The following is a 20915-nucleotide window of genomic DNA, read 5'->3' as shown; positions in this document are numbered from 1 at the left end:
AGCCGACTCCAAAAGACAGCGATTCCCCATCTCAGCCTAGAAAGCAGGTAGAACCACTTTTGTGGTGTCTTTCATCTGGCTACCGGGGCAGTGTAAGAACTACCAACAGAACTCCTTTCTGGCACCTTCCCCGGTGGAGTTGTGCATGGGGTGTTTTTGCAACATTTTGTCACCAGCCGACTCCAAAAGTCAGCGATTGCCCATCTAGCCCAGAAAGCAGGTAGAACCACTTTTGTGGTGTCTTTCATCTGGCTACCGGGGCAGTGTAAGAACAACCATAAGAACCCCTTTCTGACACCTTCCCCGGGGGAGTTGTGCATGGGGTGTGTTTGGAACGTTTTGTCACAGGCCGACTCCAAAAGTCAGCGATTCCCCATCTCAGCCCAGAAAGCAGGTAGAACCACTTTTGTGGTGTCTTTCATCTGGCTACCGGGGCAGTGTCAGAACAAGAAACAGAACTCCTTTCTTGGACCTTCCCCGGGGGAGTTGTGCATGGGGTATCTTTGGAACATTTTGTCACTAGCCGACTGCAAAAGTCAGCGATTCCCCATCTCAGCCCAGAAAGCAGGTAGAACTACTTTTGTGGTGTCTTTCATCTGGCTACCGGGGCAGTGTAAGAACTACCAACAGAACTCCTTTCTTGCACCTTCCCCGGGGGAGTTGTGCATGGGGGGTGTTTGCAACATTTTGTCACCAGCCGACTGCAAAAGTCAGCGATTCCCCATCTCAGCCCAGAAAGCAGGTAGAACCACTTTTGTGGTGTCTTTCATCTGGCTACCGGGGCAGTGTAAGAACTACCAACAGAACTCCTTTCTGGCACCTTCCCCGGTGGAGTTGTGCATGGGGTGTGTTTGCAACATTTTGTCACCAGCCGACTCCAAAAGTCAGCGATTGCCCATCTCAGCCCAGAAAGCAGGTAGAACCACTTTTGTGGTGTCTTTCATCTGGCTACCGGGGCAGTGTAAGAACAACCATAAGAACCCCTTTCTGACACCTTCCCCGGGGGAGTTGTGCATGGGGGGTGTTTGGAACGTTTTGTCACAGGCCGACTCCAGAAGTCAGTGGTTCCCCATCTCAGCCCAGAAAGCAGGTAGAACCACTTTTGTGGTGTCTTTCATCTGGCTACCGGGGCAGTGTCAGAACAAGAAACAGAACTCCTTTCTGGCACCTTCCCCGGGGGAGTTGTGCATGGGGTATCTTTGGAACATTTTGTCACCAGCCGACTGCAAAAGTCAGCGATTCCCCATCTCAGCCCAGAAAGCAGGTAGAACCACTTTTGTGGTGTCTTTCATCTGGCTACCGGGGCAGTGTAAGAACTACCAAGAGAACTCCTTTCTGGCACCTTCACCGGGGGAGTTGTGCATGGGGGGTGTTTGCAACATTTTGTCACCAGCCGACTGCAAAAGTCAGCGATTCCCCATCTCAGCCCAGAAAGCAGGTAGAACCACTTTTGTGGTGTCTTTCATCTGGCTACCGGGGCAGTGTAAGAACTACCAACAGAACTCCTTGCTGGCACCTTCCCCGGTGGAGTTGTGCATGGGGTGTGTTTGCAACATTTTGTCACCAGCCGACTCCAAAAGTCAGCGATTGCCCATCTCAGCCCAGAAAGCAGGTAGAACCACTTTTGTGGTGTCTTTCATCTGGCTACCGGGGCAGTGTCAGAACTACCAACAGAACTCCTTTGTGGCTCCTTCCCCGGTGGAGTTGTGCATGGGGTGTTTTTGCAGCATTTTTTCACCGGCCGACTCCAAAAGTCAGCGATTGCCCATCTCAGCCCAGAAAGCAGGTAGAACCACTTTTGTGGTGTCTTTCATCTGGCTACCGGGGCAGTATCAGAACTACCTAGACAACTCCTTTATGGCGCCTTCCCCGGTGGAGTTGTGCATGGGGTGTGTTTGGAACGTTTTGTCACAGGCCGACTCCAAAAGTCAGCGGTTCCCCATCTCAGCCCAGAAAGCAGGTAGAACCACTTTTGTGGTGTCTTTCATCTGGCTACCGGGGCAGTGTAAGAACAAGAAACAGAACTCCTTTCTTGGACCTTCCCCGGGGGAGTTGTGCATGGGGTGTCTTTGGAACATTTTGTCACCAGCCGACTCCAAAAGTCAGCGATTCCCCATCTCAGCCCAGAAAGCAGGTAGAACCACTTTTGTGGTGTCTTTCATCTGGCTACCGGGGCAGTGTAAGAACTACCAACAGAACTCCTTGCTGGCACCTTCCCCGGTGGAGTTGTACATGGGGTGTGTTTGGAACGTTTTGTCACCAGCCGACTCCAAAAGTCAGCGATTGCCCATCTCAGCCCAGAAAGCCGGTAGAACAACTTTTGTGGTGTCTTTCATCTGGCTACCGGGGCAGTGTAAGAACTACCAACAGAACTCCTTTGTGGCTCCTTCCCCGGGGGAGTTGTGCATGGGGTGTTTTTGCAACATTTTGTCACCGGCCGACTCCAAAAGTCAGCGATTGCCCATCTCAGCCCAGCAAGCAGGTAGAACCACTTTTGTGGTGTCTTTCATCTGGCTACCGGGGCAGTGTCAGAACTACCAACAGAACTCCTTTCTTGGACCTTCCCCGGTGGAGTTGTGCATGGGGTGTTTTTGCAACATTTTGTCACCGGCCGACTGCAAAAGTCAGCGATTCCCCATCTCAGCCCAGCAAGCAGGTAGAACCACTTTTGTGGTGTCTTTCATCTGGCTACTGGGGCAGTGTCAGAACTACCAAAAGAACTCCTTTCTGGCACCTTCCCCGGTGGAGTTGTGCATGGGGTATCATTGGAACATTTTGTCTCCAGCCGACTCCAAAAGTCAGCGATTCCCCATCTCAGCCCAGAAAGCAGGTAGAACCACTTTTGTGGTGTCTTTCATCTGGCTACCGGGGCAGTGTAAGAACTACCAACAGAACTCCTTGCTGGCACCTTCCCCGGGGGAGTTGTGCATGGGGTGTGTTTGGAACGTTTTGTCAAGGGCCGACTCCAAAAGTCAGCGGTTCCCCATCTCAGCCCAGAAAGCCGGTAGAACAACTTTTGTGGTGTCTTTCATCTGGCTACCGGGGCAGTGTAAGAACTACCAACAGAACTCCTTTGTGGCTCCTTCCCCGGGGGAGTTGTGCATGGGGTGTTTTTGCAACATTTTGTCACCGGCCGACTCCAAAAGTCAGCGATTGCCCATCTCAGCCCAGCAAGCAGGTAGAACCACTTTTGTGGTGTCTTTCATCTGGCTACCGGGGCAGTGTAAGAACTACCAACAGAACTCCTTGCTGGCACCTTCCCCGGTGGAGTTGTACATGGGGTGTGTTTGGAACGTTTTGTCACCAGCCGACTCCAAAAGTCAGCGATTGCCCATCTCAGCCCAGAAAGCCGGTAGAACAACTTTTGTGGTGTCTTTCATCTGGCTACCGGGGCAGTGTAAGAACTACCAACAGAACTCCTTTGTGGCTCCTTCCCCGGGGGAGTTGTGCATGGGGTGTTTTTGCAACATTTTGTCACCGGCCGACTCCAAAAGTCAGCGATTGCCCATCTCAGCCCAGCAAGCAGGTAGAACCACTTTTGTGGTGTCTTTCATCTGGCTACCGGGGCAGTGTCAGAACTACCAACAGAACTCCTTTCTTGGACCTTCCCCGGTGGAGTTGTGCATGGGGTGTTTTTGCAACATTTTGTCACCGGCCGACTGCAAAAGTCAGCGATTCCCCATCTCAGCCCAGCAAGCAGGTAGAACCACTTTTGTGGTGTCTTTCATCTGGCTACCGGGGCAGTGTCAGAACTACCAAAAGAACTCCTTTCTGGCACCTTCCCCGGTGGAGTTGTGCATGGGGTATCATTGGAACATTTTGTCACCAGCCGACTCCAAAAGTCAGCGATTCCCCATCTCAGCCCAGAAAGCAGGTAGAACCACTTTTGTGGTGTCTTTCATCTGGCTACCGGGGCAGTGTAAGAACTACCAACAGAACTCCTTGCTGGCACCTTCCCCGGGGGAGTTGTGCATGGGGTGTGTTTGGAACGTTTTGTCAAGGGCCGACTCCAAAAGTCAGCGGTTCCCCATCTCAGCCCAGAAAGCCGGTAGAACAACTTTTGTGGTGTCTTTCAGCTGCCTAGCGGAGCAATGTAAAAACTACCAAGAGAACTCCTTGCTGGCACCTTCCCCGGTGGAGATGTGCATGGGGTGTCTTTGGAACGTTTTGTCACCGGCCGACTCCAAAAGACAGCGATTGCCCATCTCAGCCCAGAAAGCAGGTAGAACAACTTTTGTGGTGTCTTTCATCTGGCTACCGGGGCAGTGTCAGAACTATCAACAGAACTCCTTTCTTGCAACTTCTCCGGTGGAGTTTTGCAAGGGGTGTGTTTGGAACATTTTGTCACCAGCCGACTCCAAAAGTCAGCGATTGCCCATCTCAGCCCAGCAAGCAGGTAGAACCACTTTTGTGGTGTCTTTCATCTGGCTACCGGGGCAGTGTCAGAACTACCAACAGAACTTTCACCTTCACACTCACACTTATCCTCACACTCACCCTCACACTCACTCTCATCCTCACACTCACACTCATACTCACACTCACCCTCACACTCACGCTAACCCTGAACCTAACCCTCACACTCAAACTCGCACTCACACTCACACTCACCCTAACCCTCACACTCACCCTAACCCTAACCCACACCCTCACCCTCACACTCAAACACACACTCACACTCACCCTCACACTCACACTCACCCTAACCCTCACACTCACACTCACACTCACCCTCACACTCACACTCACCCTCACACTCAAACTCACACTCACACTCACCCTCACCCTCTCCCTCACACTCACCCTCACCCTCTCCCTCACACTCACACTCACACTCACCCTCACCCTCACACTCACCCTAACCCTAACCCTAACCCTCAAACTCACCCTCACACCCTCGCACTCACACTCACCATCACACTCACACTCGCACTCACACTCACACTCACCCTCACACTAACACTCGCACTCACAGTAACACTCACCCTCACACTCACCCTCACCCTCACACTCACCCTAACCCTAACCCTAACCCTCACACTCACACTTACCGTCACCCTCACACACTCACACTCACCCTCACCCTCACACTCACACTCACCCTCACACTCACCCTCCCCCTCACACTCACGCTCACACTCACCCTAACCCTAACCCTAACCCTCACACTCATCCTCACCCTCACACTCACACTCAAACTCACACTCACACTCACCCTCACACTCACCCTCCGCCTCACACTCACACTCACACTCACCCTCACCCTCTCCCTCACACTCACCCTCACACTCACACTCACCATCACACTCACACTCACACTCACCCTCACACTCACCCTCACACTAACCCTAACCCTGACACTCACACTCACACTCAACCTCACCCTCACACTCACCCTCACACTCACCCTAACCCTAACCTTAACCCTAACCCTCACCCTCACACTCACCCTCACACTCACACTCACACTCAGCCTCACACTCACCCTCACACTCACCCTCACCCTCACACTCACACTCACACTCACCCTCACCCTCACACTCACCCTCACACTCACCCTAACCCTAACCCTAACCCTAACCCTCACACTCACACTCACCCTCACACTCACACTCACACTCAGCCTCACACTCACCCTCACACTAACCCTAACCCTGACACTCACACTCACACTCACACTCACCCTCACACTCACACTCACCCTCACACTCACCCTCACCCTCACACTCACCCTCACACTCACCCTCAAACTCACACTCACACTCACCCTAACCCTAATCCTAACCCTCACACTCACCCTCACACTCACACTCGTGGTGTCTTTCAGCTGCCTAGCGGAGCAATGTAAAAACTACCAGAGAACTCCTTTCTGGCACCTTCCTCGGGGAGTTGTGCATGGGGTATCTTTGGAACATTTTGTCACCAGCCGACTCCAAAAGACAGCGATTCCCCATCTCAGCCTAGAAAGCAGGTAGAACCACTTTTGTGGTGTCTTTCATCTGGCTACCGGGGCAGTGTAAGAACTACCAACAGAACTCCTTTCTGGCACCTTCCCCGGTGGAGTTGTGCATGGGGTGTTTTTGCAACATTTTGTCACCAGCCGACTCCAAAAGTCAGCGATTGCCCATCTAGCCCAGAAAGCAGGTAGAACCACTTTTGTGGTGTCTTTCATCTGGCTACCGGGGCAGTGTAAGAACAACCATAAGAACCCCTTTCTGACACCTTCCCCGGGGGAGTTGTGCATGGGGTGTGTTTGGAACGTTTTGTCACAGGCCGACTCCAAAAGTCAGCGATTCCCCATCTCAGCCCAGAAAGCAGGTAGAACCACTTTTGTGGTGTCTTTCATCTGGCTACCGGGGCAGTGTCAGAACAAGAAACAGAACTCCTTTCTTGGACCTTCCCCGGGGGAGTTGTGCATGGGGTATCTTTGGAACATTTTGTCACTAGCCGACTGCAAAAGTCAGCGATTCCCCATCTCAGCCCAGAAAGCAGGTAGAACTACTTTTGTGGTGTCTTTCATCTGGCTACCGGGGCAGTGTAAGAACTACCAACAGAACTCCTTTCTTGCACCTTCCCCGGGGGAGTTGTGCATGGGGGGTGTTTGCAACATTTTGTCACCAGCCGACTGCAAAAGTCAGCGATTCCCCATCTCAGCCCAGAAAGCAGGTAGAACCACTTTTGTGGTGTCTTTCATCTGGCTACCGGGGCAGTGTAAGAACTACCAACAGAACTCCTTTCTGGCACCTTCCCCGGTGGAGTTGTGCATGGGGTGTGTTTGCAACATTTTGTCACCAGCCGACTCCAAAAGTCAGCGATTGCCCATCTCAGCCCAGAAAGCAGGTAGAACCACTTTTGTGGTGTCTTTCATCTGGCTACCGGGGCAGTATCAGAACTACCTAGACAACTCCTTTATGGCGCCTTCCCCGGTGGAGTTGTGCATGGGGTGTGTTTGGAACGTTTTGTCACCGGCCGACTCCAAAAGTCAGCGGTTCCCCATCTCAGCCCAGAAAGCAGGTAGAACCACTTTTGTGGTGTCTTTCATCTGGCTACCGGGGCAGTATCAGAACTACCTAGACAACTCCTTTATGGCGCCTTCCCCGGTGGAGTTGTGCATGGGGTGTGTTTACAACATTTGTCATCAGCGGACTCCAAAAGTCAGCGATTGCCCATCTTAGACCAGAAAGCAGGTAGAACCACTTTTGTGGTGTCTTTCATCTGGCTACCGGGGCAGTGTAAGAACAAGAAACAGAACTCCTTTCTTGGACCTTCCCCGGGGGAGTTGTGCATGGGGTGTCTTTGGAACATTTTGTCACCAGCCGACTCCAAAAGTCAGCGATTCCCCATCTCAGCCCAGAAAGCAGGTAGAACCACTTTTGTGGTGTCTTTCATCTGGCTACCGGGGCAGTGTAAGAACTACCAACAGAACTCCTTTCTGGCACCTTCCCCGGTGGAGTTGTACATGGGGTGTGTTTGGAACGTTTTGTCACCAGCCGACTCCAAAAGTCAGCGATTGCCCATCTCAGCCCAGAAAGCCGGTAGAACAACTTTTGTGGTGTCTTTCATCTGGCTACCGGGGCAGTGTAAGAACTACCAACAGAACTCCTTTGTGGCTCCTTCCCCGGGGGAGTTGTGCATGGGGTGTTTTTGCAACATTTTGTCACCGGCCGACTCCAAAAGTCAGCGATTGCCCATCTCAGCCCAGCAAGCAGGTAGAACCACTTTTGTGGTGTCTTTCATCTGGCTACCGGGGCAGTGTCAGAACTACCAACAGAACTCCTTTCTTGGACCTTCCCCGGTGGAGTTGTGCATGGGGTGTTTTTGCAACATTTTGTCACCGGCCGACTGCAAAAGTCAGCGATTCCCCATCTCAGCCCAGCAAGCAGGTAGAACCACTTTTGTGGTGTCTTTCATCTGGCTACCGGGGCAGTGTCAGAACTACCAAAAGAACTCCTTTCTGGCACCTTCCCCGGTGGAGTTGTGCATGGGGTATCATTGGAACATTTTGTCTCCAGCCGACTCCAAAAGTCAGCGATTCCCCATCTCAGCCCAGAAAGCAGGTAGAACCACTTTTGTGGTGTCTTTCATCTGGCTACCGGGGCAGTGTAAGAACTACCAACAGAACTCCTTGCTGGCACCTTCCCCGGGGGAGTTGTGCATGGGGTGTGTTTGGAACGTTTTGTCAAGGGCCGACTCCAAAAGTCAGCGGTTCCCCATCTCAGCCCAGAAAGCCGGTAGAACAACTTTTGTGGTGTCTTTCATCTGGCTACCGGGGCAGTGTAAGAACTACCAACAGAACTCCTTTGTGGCTCCTTCCCCGGGGGAGTTGTGCATGGGGTGTTTTTGCAACATTTTGTCACCGGCCGACTCCAAAAGTCAGCGATTGCCCATCTCAGCCCAGCAAGCAGGTAGAACCACTTTTGTGGTGTCTTTCATCTGGCTACCGGGGCAGTGTAAGAACTACCAACAGAACTCCTTGCTGGCACCTTCCCCGGTGGAGTTGTACATGGGGTGTGTTTGGAACGTTTTGTCACCAGCCGACTCCAAAAGTCAGCGATTGCCCATCTCAGCCCAGAAAGCCGGTAGAACAACTTTTGTGGTGTCTTTCATCTGGCTACCGGGGCAGTGTAAGAACTACCAACAGAACTCCTTTGTGGCTCCTTCCCCGGGGGAGTTGTGCATGGGGTGTTTTTGCAACATTTTGTCACCGGCCGACTCCAAAAGTCAGCGATTGCCCATCTCAGCCCAGCAAGCAGGTAGAACCACTTTTGTGGTGTCTTTCATCTGGCTACCGGGGCAGTGTCAGAACTACCAACAGAACTCCTTTCTTGGACCTTCCCCGGTGGAGTTGTGCATGGGGTGTTTTTGCAACATTTTGTCACCGGCCGACTGCAAAAGTCAGCGATTCCCCATCTCAGCCCAGCAAGCAGGTAGAACCACTTTTGTGGTGTCTTTCATCTGGCTACCGGGGCAGTGTCAGAACTACCAAAAGAACTCCTTTCTGGCACCTTCCCCGGTGGAGTTGTGCATGGGGTATCATTGGAACATTTTGTCACCAGCCGACTCCAAAAGTCAGCGATTCCCCATCTCAGCCCAGAAAGCAGGTAGAACCACTTTTGTGGTGTCTTTCATCTGGCTACCGGGGCAGTGTAAGAACTACCAACAGAACTCCTTGCTGGCACCTTCCCCGGGGGAGTTGTGCATGGGGTGTGTTTGGAACGTTTTGTCAAGGGCCGACTCCAAAAGTCAGCGGTTCCCCATCTCAGCCCAGAAAGCCGGTAGAACAACTTTTGTGGTGTCTTTCAGCTGCCTAGCGGAGCAATGTAAAAACTACCAAGAGAACTCCTTGCTGGCACCTTCCCCGGTGGAGATGTGCATGGGGTGTCTTTGGAACGTTTTGTCACCGGCCGACTCCAAAAGACAGCGATTGCCCATCTCAGCCCAGAAAGCAGGTAGAACAACTTTTGTGGTGTCTTTCATCTGGCTACCGGGGCAGTGTCAGAACTATCAACAGAACTCCTTTGTGGCTCCTTCCCCGGGGGAGTTGTGCATGGGGTGTTTTTGCAACATTTTGTCACCGGCCGACTCCAAAAGTCAGCGATTGCCCATCTCAGCCCAGCAAGCAGGTAGAACCACTTTTGTGGTGTCTTTCATCTGGCTACCGGGGCAGTGTCAGAACTACCAACAGAACTCCTTTCTTGGACCTTCCCCGGTGGAGTTGTGCATGGGGTGTTTTTGCAACATTTTGTCACCGGCCGACTGCAAAAGTCAGCGATTCCCCATCTCAGCCCAGCAAGCAGGTAGAACCACTTTTGTGGTGTCTTTCATCTGGCTACCGGGGCAGTGTCAGAACTACCAAAAGAACTCCTTTCTGGCACCTTCCCCGGTGGAGTTGTGCATGGGGTATCATTGGAACATTTTGTCTCCAGCCGACTCCAAAAGTCAGCGATTCCCCATCTCAGCCCAGAAAGCAGGTAGAACCACTTTTGTGGTGTCTTTCATCTGGCTACCGGGGCAGTGTAAGAACTACCAACAGAACTCCTTGCTGGCACCTTCCCCGGGGGAGTTGTGCATGGGGTGTGTTTGGAACGTTTTGTCAAGGGCCGACTCCAAAAGTCAGCGGTTCCCCATCTCAGCCCAGAAAGCCGGTAGAACAACTTTTGTGGTGTCTTTCATCTGGCTACCGGGGCAGTGTAAGAACTACCAACAGAACTCCTTTGTGGCTCCTTCCCCGGGGGAGTTGTGCATGGGGTGTTTTTGCAACATTTTGTCACCGGCCGACTCCAAAAGTCAGCGATTGCCCATCTCAGCCCAGCAAGCAGGTAGAACCACTTTTGTGGTGTCTTTCATCTGGCTACCGGGGCAGTGTAAGAACTACCAACAGAACTCCTTGCTGGCACCTTCCCCGGTGGAGTTGTGCATGGGGTGTGTTTGCAACATTTTGTCACCAGCCGACTCCAAAAGTCAGCGATTGCCCATCTCAGCCCAGAAAGCAGGTAGAACCACTTTTGTGGTGTCTTTCATCTGGCTACCGGGGCAGTGTAAGAACAACCATAAGAACCCCTTTCTGACACCTTCCCCGGGGGAGTTGTGCATGGGGGGTGTTTGGAACGTTTTGTCACAGGCCGACTCCAGAAGTCAGAGGTTCCCCATCTCAGCCCAGAAAGCAGGTAGAACCACTTTTGTGGTGTCTTTCATCTGGCTACCGGGGCAGTGTCAGAACAAGAAACAGAACTCCTTTCTGGCACCTTCCCCGGGGGAGTTGTGCATGGGGTATCTTTGGAACATTTTGTCACCAGCCGACTGCAAAAGTCAGCGATTCCCCATCTCAGCCCAGAAAGCAGGTAGAACCACTTTTGTGGTGTCTTTCATCTGGCTACCGGGGCAGTGTAAGAACTACCAAGAGAACTCCTTTCTGGCACCTTCACCGGGGGAGTTGTGCATGGGGGGTGTTTGCAACATTTTGTCACCAGCCGACTGCAAAAGTCAGCGATTCCCCATCTCAGCCCAGAAAGCAGGTAGAACCACTTTTGTGGTGTCTTTCATCTGGCTACCGGGGCAGTGTAAGAACTACCAACAGAACTCCTTGCTGGCACCTTCCCCGGTGGAGTTGTGCATGGGGTGTGTTTGCAACATTTTGTCACCAGCCGACTCCAAAAGTCAGCGATTGCCCATCTCAGCCCAGAAAGCAGGTAGAACCACTTTTGTGGTGTCTTTCATCTGGCTTCCGGGGCAGTGTCAGAACTACCAACAGAACTCCTTTGTGGCTCCTTCCCCGGTGGAGTTGTGCATGGGGTGTTTTTGCAGCATTTTTGCACCGGCCGACTCCAAAAGTCAGCGATTCCCCATCTCAGCCCAGAAAGCAGGTAGAACCACTTTTGTGGTGTCTTTCATCTGGCTACCGGGGCAGTATCAGAACTACCTAGACAACTCCTTTATGGCGCCTTCCCCGGTGGAGTTGTGCATGGGGTGTGTTTGGAACGTTTTGTCACCGGCCGACTCCAAAAGTCAGCGGTTCCCCATCTCAGCCCAGAAAGCAGGTAGAACCACTTTTGTGGTGTCTTTCATCTGGCTACCGGGGCAGTATCAGAACTACCTAGACAACTCCTTTATGGCGCCTTCCCCGGTGGAGTTGTGCATGGGGTGTGTTTACAACATTTGTCATCAGCGGACTCCAAAAGTCAGCGATTGCCCATCTTAGACCAGAAAGCAGGTAGAACCACTTTTGTGGTGTCTTTCATCTGGCTACCGGGGCAGTGTAAGAACAAGAAACAGAACTCCTTTCTTGGACCTTCCCCGGGGGAGTTGTGCATGGGGTGTCTTTGGAACATTTTGTCACCAGCCGACTCCAAAAGTCAGCGATTCCCCATCTCAGCCCAGAAAGCAGGTAGAACCACTTTTGTGGTGTCTTTCATCTGGCTACCGGGGCAGTGTAAGAACTACCAACAGAACTCCTTGCTGGCACCTTCCCCGGTGGAGTTGTACATGGGGTGTGTTTGGAACGTTTTGTCACCAGCCGACTCCAAAAGTCAGCGATTGCCCATCTCAGCCCAGAAAGCCGGTAGAACAACTTTTGTGGTGTCTTTCATCTGGCTACCGGGGCAGTGTAAGAACTACCAACAGAACTCCTTTGTGGCTCCTTCCCCGGGGGAGTTGTGCATGGGGTGTTTTTGCAACATTTTGTCACCGGCCGACTCCAAAAGTCAGCGATTGCCCATCTCAGCCCAGCAAGCAGGTAGAACCACTTTTGTGGTGTCTTTCATCTGGCTACCGGGGCAGTGTCAGAACTACCAACAGAACTCCTTTCTTGGACCTTCCCCGGTGGAGTTGTGCATGGGGTGTTTTTGCAACATTTTGTCACCGGCCGACTGCAAAAGTCAGCGATTCCCCATCTCAGCCCAGCAAGCAGGTAGAACCACTTTTGTGGTGTCTTTCATCTGGCTACCGGGGCAGTGTCAGAACTACCAAAAGAACTCCTTTCTGGCACCTTCCCCGGTGGAGTTGTGCATGGGGTATCATTGGAACATTTTGTCTCCAGCCGACTCCAAAAGTCAGCGATTCCCCATCTCAGCCCAGAAAGCAGGTAGAACCACTTTTGTGGTGTCTTTCATCTGGCTACCGGGGCAGTGTAAGAACTACCAACAGAACTCCTTGCTGGCACCTTCCCCGGGGGAGTTGTGCATGGGGTGTGTTTGGAACGTTTTGTCAAGGGCCGACTCCAAAAGTCAGCGGTTCCCCATCTCAGCCCAGAAAGCCGGTAGAACAACTTTTGTGGTGTCTTTCATCTGGCTACCGGGGCAGTGTAAGAACTACCAACAGAACTCCTTTGTGGCTCCTTCCCCGGGGGAGTTGTGCATGGGGTGTTTTTGCAACATTTTGTCACCGGCCGACTCCAAAAGTCAGCGATTGCCCATCTCAGCCCAGCAAGCAGGTAGAACCACTTTTGTGGTGTCTTTCATCTGGCTACCGGGGCAGTGTAAGAACTACCAACAGAACTCCTTGCTGGCACCTTCCCCGGTGGAGTTGTACATGGGGTGTGTTTGGAACGTTTTGTCACCAGCCGACTCCAAAAGTCAGCGATTGCCCATCTCAGCCCAGAAAGCCGGTAGAACAACTTTTGTGGTGTCTTTCATCTGGCTACCGGGGCAGTGTAAGAACTACCAACAGAACTCCTTTGTGGCTCCTTCCCCGGGGGAGTTGTGCATGGGGTGTTTTTGCAACATTTTGTCACCGGCCGACTCCAAAAGTCAGCGATTGCCCATCTCAGCCCAGCAAGCAGGTAGAACCACTTTTGTGGTGTCTTTCATCTGGCTACCGGGGCAGTGTCAGAACTACCAACAGAACTCCTTTCTTGGACCTTCCCCGGTGGAGTTGTGCATGGGGTGTTTTTGCAACATTTTGTCACCGGCCGACTGCAAAAGTCAGCGATTCCCCATCTCAGCCCAGCAAGCAGGTAGAACCACTTTTGTGGTGTCTTTCATCTGGCTACCGGGGCAGTGTCAGAACTACCAAAAGAACTCCTTTCTGGCACCTTCCCCGGTGGAGTTGTGCATGGGGTATCATTGGAACATTTTGTCACCAGCCGACTCCAAAAGTCAGCGATTCCCCATCTCAGCCCAGAAAGCAGGTAGAACCACTTTTGTGGTGTCTTTCATCTGGCTACCGGGGCAGTGTAAGAACTACCAACAGAACTCCTTGCTGGCACCTTCCCCGGGGGAGTTGTGCATGGGGTGTGTTTGGAACGTTTTGTCAAGGGCCGACTCCAAAAGTCAGCGGTTCCCCATCTCAGCCCAGAAAGCCGGTAGAACAACTTTTGTGGTGTCTTTCAGCTGCCTAGCGGAGCAATGTAAAAACTACCAAGAGAACTCCTTGCTGGCACCTTCCCCGGTGGAGATGTGCATGGGGTGTCTTTGGAACGTTTTGTCACCGGCCGACTCCAAAAGACAGCGATTGCCCATCTCAGCCCAGAAAGCAGGTAGAACAACTTTTGTGGTGTCTTTCATCTGGCTACCGGGGCAGTGTCAGAACTATCAACAGAACTCCTTTCTTGCAACTTCTCCGGTGGAGTTTTGCAAGGGGTGTGTTTGGAACATTTTGTCACCAGCCGACTCCAAAAGTCAGCGATTGCCCATCTCAGCCCAGCAAGCAGGTAGAACCACTTTTGTGGTGTCTTTCATCTGGCTACCGGGGCAGTGTCAGAACTACCAACAGAACTTTCACCTTCACACTCACACTTATCCTCACACTCACCCTCACACTCACTCTCATCCTCACACTCACACTCATACTCACACTCACCCTCACACTCACGCTAACCCTGAACCTAACCCTCACACTCAAACTCGCACTCACACTCACACTCACCCTAACCCTCACACTCACCCTAACCCTAACCCACACCCTCACCCTCACACTCAAACACACACTCACACTCACCCTCACACTCACACTCACCCTAACCCTCACACTCACACTCACACTCACCCTCACACTCACACTCACCCTCACACTCAAACTCACACTCACACTCACCCTCACCCTCACACTCACCCTCACCCTCTCCCTCACACTCACCCACACTCACCCTCACCCTCACACTCACCCTAACCCTAACCCTAACCCTCAAACTCACCCTCACACCCTCGCACTCACACTCACCATCACACTCACACTCGCACTCACACTCACACTCACCCTCACACTAACACTCGCACTCACAGTAACACTCACCCTCACACTCACCCTCACCCTCACACTCACCCTAACCCTAACCCTAACCCTCACACTCACACTTACCGTCACCCTCACACACTCACACTCACCCTCACCCTCACACTCACACTCACCCTCACACTCACCCTCCCCCTCACACTCACGCTCACACTCACCCTAACCCTAACCCTCACACTCATCCTCACCCTCACACTCACACTCAAACTCACACTCACACTCACCCTCACACTCACCCTCCGCCTCACACTCACACTCACACTCACCCTCACCCTCTCCCTCACACTCACCCTCACACTCACACTCACCATCACACTCACACTCACACTCACCCTCACACTCACCCTCACACTAACCCTAACCCTGACACTCACACTCACACTCAACCTCACCCTCACACTCACCCTCACACTCACCCTAACCCTAACCCTAACCCTAACCCTCACCCTCACACTCACCCTCACACTCACACTCAGCCTCACACTCACCCTCACACTAACCCTAACCCTGACACTCACACTCACACTCACACTCACCCTCACACTCACACTCACCCTCACACTCACCCTCACCCTCACACTCACCCTCACACTCACCCTCAAACTCACACTCACACTCACTCTCACACTCACCCTAACCCTAATCCTAACCCTCACACTCACCCTCACACTCACACTCACCCTCACACTCACCCTCACCCTCACACTCACCCTCACACTCACACTCAAACTCACACTCACACTCGTGGTGTCTTTCAGCTGCCTAGCGGAGCAATGTAAAAACTACCAGAGAACTCCTTGCTGGCACCTTCCCCGGTGGAGTTGTGCATGGGGTGTGTTTGGAACGTTTTGTCACCGGCCGACTCCAGAAGTCAGTGGTTCCCCATCTCAGCCCAGAAAGCAGGTAGAACCACTTTTGTGGTGTCTTTCATCTGGCTACCGGGGCAGTGTCAGAACAAGAAACAGAACTCCTTTCTGGCACCTTCCCCGGGGGAGTTGTGCATGGGGGGTGTTTGCAACATTTTGTCACCAGCCGACTCCAAAAGTCAGCGATTGCCCATCTCAGCCCAGCAAGCAGGTAGAACCACTTTTGTGGTGTCTTTCATCTGGCTACCGGGGCAGTGTAAGAACTACCAACAGAACTCCTTGCTGGCACCTTCCCCGGTGGAGTTGTACATGGGGTGTGTTTGGAACGTTTTGTCACCAGCCGACTCCAAAAGTCAGCGATTGCCCATCTCAGCCCAGAAAGCCGGTAGAACAACTTTTGTGGTGTCTTTCATCTGGCTACCGGGGCAGTGTAAGAACTACCAACAGAACTCCTTTGTGGCTCCTTCCCCGGGGGAGTTGTGCATGGGGTGTTTTTGCAACATTTTGTCACCGGCCGACTCCAAAAGTCAGCGATTGCCCATCTCAGCCCAGCAAGCAGGTAGAACCACTTTTGTGGTGTCTTTCATCTGGCTACCGGGGCAGTGTCAGAACTACCAACAGAACTCCTTTCTTGGACCTTCCCCGGTGGAGTTGTGCATGGGGTGTTTTTGCAACATTTTGTCACCGGCCGACTGCAAAAGTCAGCGATTCCCCATCTCAGCCCAGCAAGCAGGTAGAACCACTTTTGTGGTGTCTTTCATCTGGCTACCGGGGCAGTGTCAGAACTACCAAAAGAACTCCTTTCTGGCACCTTCCCCGGTGGAGTTGTGCATGGGGTATCATTGGAACATTTTGTCTCCAGCCGACTCCAAAAGTCAGCGATTCCCCATCTCAGCCCAGAAAGCAGGTAGAACCACTTTTGTGGTGTCTTTCATCTGGCTACCGGGGCAGTGTAAGAACTACCAACAGAACTCCTTGCTGGCACCTTCCCCGGGGGAGTTGTGCATGGGGTGTGTTTGGAACGTTTTGTCAAGGGCCGACTCCAAAAGTCAGCGGTTCCCCATCTCAGCCCAGAAAGCCGGTAGAACAACTTTTGTGGTGTCTTTCATCTGGCTACCGGGGCAGTGTAAGAACTACCAACAGAACTCCTTTGTGGCTCCTTCCCCGGGGGAGTTGTGCATGGGGTGTTTTTGCAACATTTTGTCACCGGCCGACTCCAAAAGTCAGCGATTGCCCATCTCAGCCCAGCAAGCAGGTAGAACCACTTTTGTGGTGTCTTTCATCTGGCTACCGGGGCAGTGTAAGAACTACCAACAGAACTCCTTGCTGGCACCTTCCCCGGTGGAGTTGTACATGGGGTGTGTTTGGAACGTTTTGTCACCAGCCGACTCCAAAAGTCAGCGATTGCCCATCTCAGCCCAGAAAGCCGGTAGAACAACTTTTGTGGTGTCTTTCATCTGGCTACCGGGGCAGTGTAAGAACTACCAACAGAACTCCTTTGTGGCTCCTTCCCCGGGGGAGTTGTGCATGGGGTGTTTTTGCAACATTTTGTCACCGGCCGACTCCAAAAGTCAGCGATTGCCCATCTCAGCCCAGCAAGCAGGTAGAACCACTTTTGTGGTGTCTTTCATCTGGCTACCGGGGCAGTGTCAGAACTACCAACAGAACTCCTTTCTTGGACCTTCCCCGGTGGAGTTGTGCATGGGGTGTTTTTGCAACATTTTGTCACCGGCCGACTGCAAAAGTCAGCGATTCCCCATCTCAGCCCAGCAAGCAGGTAGAACCACTTTTGTGGTGTCTTTCATCTGGCTACCGGGGCAGTGTCAGAACTACCAAAAGAACTCCTTTCTGGCACCTTCCCCGGTGGAGTTGTGCATGGGGTATCATTGGAACATTTTGTCACCAGCCGACTCCAAAAGTCAGCGATTCCCCATCTCAGCCCAGAAAGCAGGTAGAACCACTTTTGTGGTGTCTTTCATCTGGCTACCGGGGCAGTGTAAGAACTACCAACAGAACTCCTTGCTGGCACCTTCCCCGGGGGAGTTGTGCATGGGGTGTGTTTGGAACGTTTTGTCAAGGGCCGACTCCAAAAGTCAGCGGTTCCCCATCTCAGCCCAGAAAGCCGGTAGAACAACTTTTGTGGTGTCTTTCAGCTGCCTAGCGGAGCAATGTAAAAACTACCAAGAGAACTCCTTGCTGGCACCTTCCCCGGTGGAGATGTGCATGGGGTGTCTTTGGAACGTTTTGTCACCAGCCGACTCCAAAAGACAGCGATTGCCCATCTCAGCCCAGAAAGCAGGTAGAACCACTTTTGTGGTGTCTTTCATCTGGCTACCGGGGCAGTGTAAGAACAACCATAAGAACCCCTTTCTGACACCTTCCCCGGGGGAGTTGTGCATGGGGTGTGTTTGGAACGTTTTGTCACAGGCCGACTCCAAAAGTCAGCGGTTCCCAATCTCAGCCCAGAAAGCAGGTAGAACCACTTTTGTGGTGTCTTTCATCTGGCTACCGGGGCAGTGTCAGAACTACCAACAGAACTCCTTTCTTGGACCTTCCCCGCTGGAGTTGTGCATGGGGTGTTTTTGCAACATTTTGTCACCGGCCGACTGCAAAAGTCAGCGATTCCCCATCTCAGCCCAGCAAGCAGGTAGAACCACTTTTGTGGTGTCTTTCATCTGGCTACCGGGGCAGTGTCAGAACTACCAACAGAACTTTCACCTTCACACTCACACTTATCCTCACACTCACCCTCACACTCACTCTCATCCTCACACTCACACTCATACTCACACTCACCCTCACACTCACGCTAACCCTGAACCTAACCCTCACACTCAAACTCGCACTCACACTCACACTCACCCTAACCCTCACACTCACCCTAACCCTAACCCACACCCTCACCCTCACACTCAAACACACACTCACACTCACCCTCACACTCACACTCACCCTAACCCTCACACTCACACTCACACTCACCCTCACACTCACACTCACCCTCACACTCAAACTCACACTCACACTCACCCTCACCCTCACACTCACCCTCACCCTCTCCCTCACACTCACCCACACTCACCCTCACCCTCACACTCACCCTAACCCTAACCCTAACCCTCAAACTCACCCTCACACCCTCGCACTCACACTCACCATCACACTCACACTCGCACTCACACTCACACTCACCCTCACACTAACACTCGCACTCACAGTAACACTCACCCTCACACTCACCCTCACCCTCACACTCACCCTAACCCTAACCCTAACCCTCACACTCACACTTACCGTCACCCTCACACACTCACACTCACCCTCACCCTCACACTCACACTCACCCTCACACTCACCCTCCCCCTCACACTCACGCTCACACTCACCCTAACCCTAACCCTAACCCTCACACTCATCCTCACCCTCACACTCACACTCAAACTCACACTCACACTCACCCTCACACTCACCCTCCGCCTCACACTCACACTCACACTCACCCTCACCCTCTCCCTCACACTCACCCTCACACTCACACTCACCATCACACTCACACTCACACTCACCCTCACACTCACCCTCACACTAACCCTAACCCTGACACTCACACTCACACTCAACCTCACCCTCACACTCACCCTCACACTCACCCTAACCCTAACCCTAACCCTAACCCTCACCCTCACACTCACCCTCACACTCACACTCAGCCTCACACTCACCCTCACACTAACCCTAACCCTGACACTCACACTCACACTCACACTCACCCTCACACTCACACTCACCCTCACACTCACCCTCACCCTCACACTCACCCTCACACTCACCCTCAAACTCACACTCACACTCACTCTCACACTCACCCTAACCCTAATCCTAACCCTCACACTCACCCTCACACTCACACTCACCCTCACACTCACCCTCACCCTCACACTCACCCTCACACTCACACTCAAACTCACACTCACACTCGTGGTGTCTTTCAGCTGCCTAGCGGAGCAATGTAAAAACTACCAGAGAACTCCTTGCTGGCACCTTCCCCGGTGGAGTTGTGCATGGGGTGTGTTTGGAACGTTTTGTCACCGGCCGACTCCAGAAGTCAGTGGTTCCCCATCTCAGCCCAGAAAGCAGGTAGAACCACTTTTGTGGTGTCTTTCATCTGGCTACCGGGGCAGTGTCAGAACAAGAAACAGAACTCCTTTCTGGCACCTTCCCCGGGGGAGTTGTGCATGGGGGGTGTTTGCAACATTTTGTCACCAGCCGACTCCAAAAGTCAGCGATTGCCCATCTCAGCCCAGCAAGCAGGTAGAACCACTTTTGTGGTGTCTTTCATCTGGCTACCGGGGCAGTGTAAGAACTACCAACAGAACTCCTTGCTGGCACCTTCCCCGGTGGAGTTGTACATGGGGTGTGTTTGGAACGTTTTGTCACCAGCCGACTCCAAAAGTCAGCGATTGCCCATCTCAACCCAGAAAGCCGGTAGAACAACTTTTGTGGTGTCTTTCATCTGGCTACCGGGGCAGTGTAAGAACTACCAACAGAACTCCTTTGTGGCTCCTTCCCCGGGGGAGTTGTGCATGGGGTGTTTTTGCAACATTTTGTCACCGGCCGACTCCAAAAGTCAGCGATTGCCCATCTCAGCCCAGCAAGCAGGTAGAACCACTTTTGTGGTGTCTTTCATCTGGCTACCGGGGCAGTGTCAGAACTACCAACAGAACTCCTTTCTTGGACCTTCCCCGGTGGAGTTGTGCATGGGGTGTTTTTGCAACATTTTGTCACCGGCCGACTGCAAAAGTCAGCGATTCCCCATCTCAGCCCAGCAAGCAGGTAGAACCACTTTTGTGGTGTCTTTCATCTGGCTACCGGGGCAGTGTCAGAACTACCAAAAGAACTCCTTTCTGGCACCTTCCCCGGTGGAGTTGTGCATGGGGTATCATTGGAACATTTTGTCTCCAGCCGACTCCAAAAGTCAGCGATTCCCCATCTCAGCCCAGAAAGCAGGTAGAACCACTTTTGTGGTGTCTTTCATCTGGCTACCGGGGCAGTGTAAGAACTACCAACAGAACTCCTTGCTGGCACCTTCCCCGGGGGAGTTGTGCATGGGGTGTGTTTGGAACGTTTTGTCAAGGGCCGACTCCAAAAGTCAGCGGTTCCCCATCTCAGCCCAGAAAGCCGGTAGAACAACTTTTGTGGTGTCTTTCATCTGGCTACCGGGGCAGTGTAAGAACTACCAACAGAACTCCTTTGTGGCTCCTTCCCCGGGGGAGTTGTGCATGGGGTGTTTTTGCAACATTTTGTCACCGGCCGACTCCAAAA

This window comes from Falco punctatus (genome assembly GCF_963210335.1).
Source record: "Falco punctatus genome assembly, contig: scaffold_48, whole genome shotgun sequence".
In the NCBI taxonomy this organism is placed as follows: Eukaryota; Metazoa; Chordata; class Aves; order Falconiformes; family Falconidae; genus Falco; species Falco punctatus.
Note: the sequence above shows the minus strand (reverse complement) of the source record.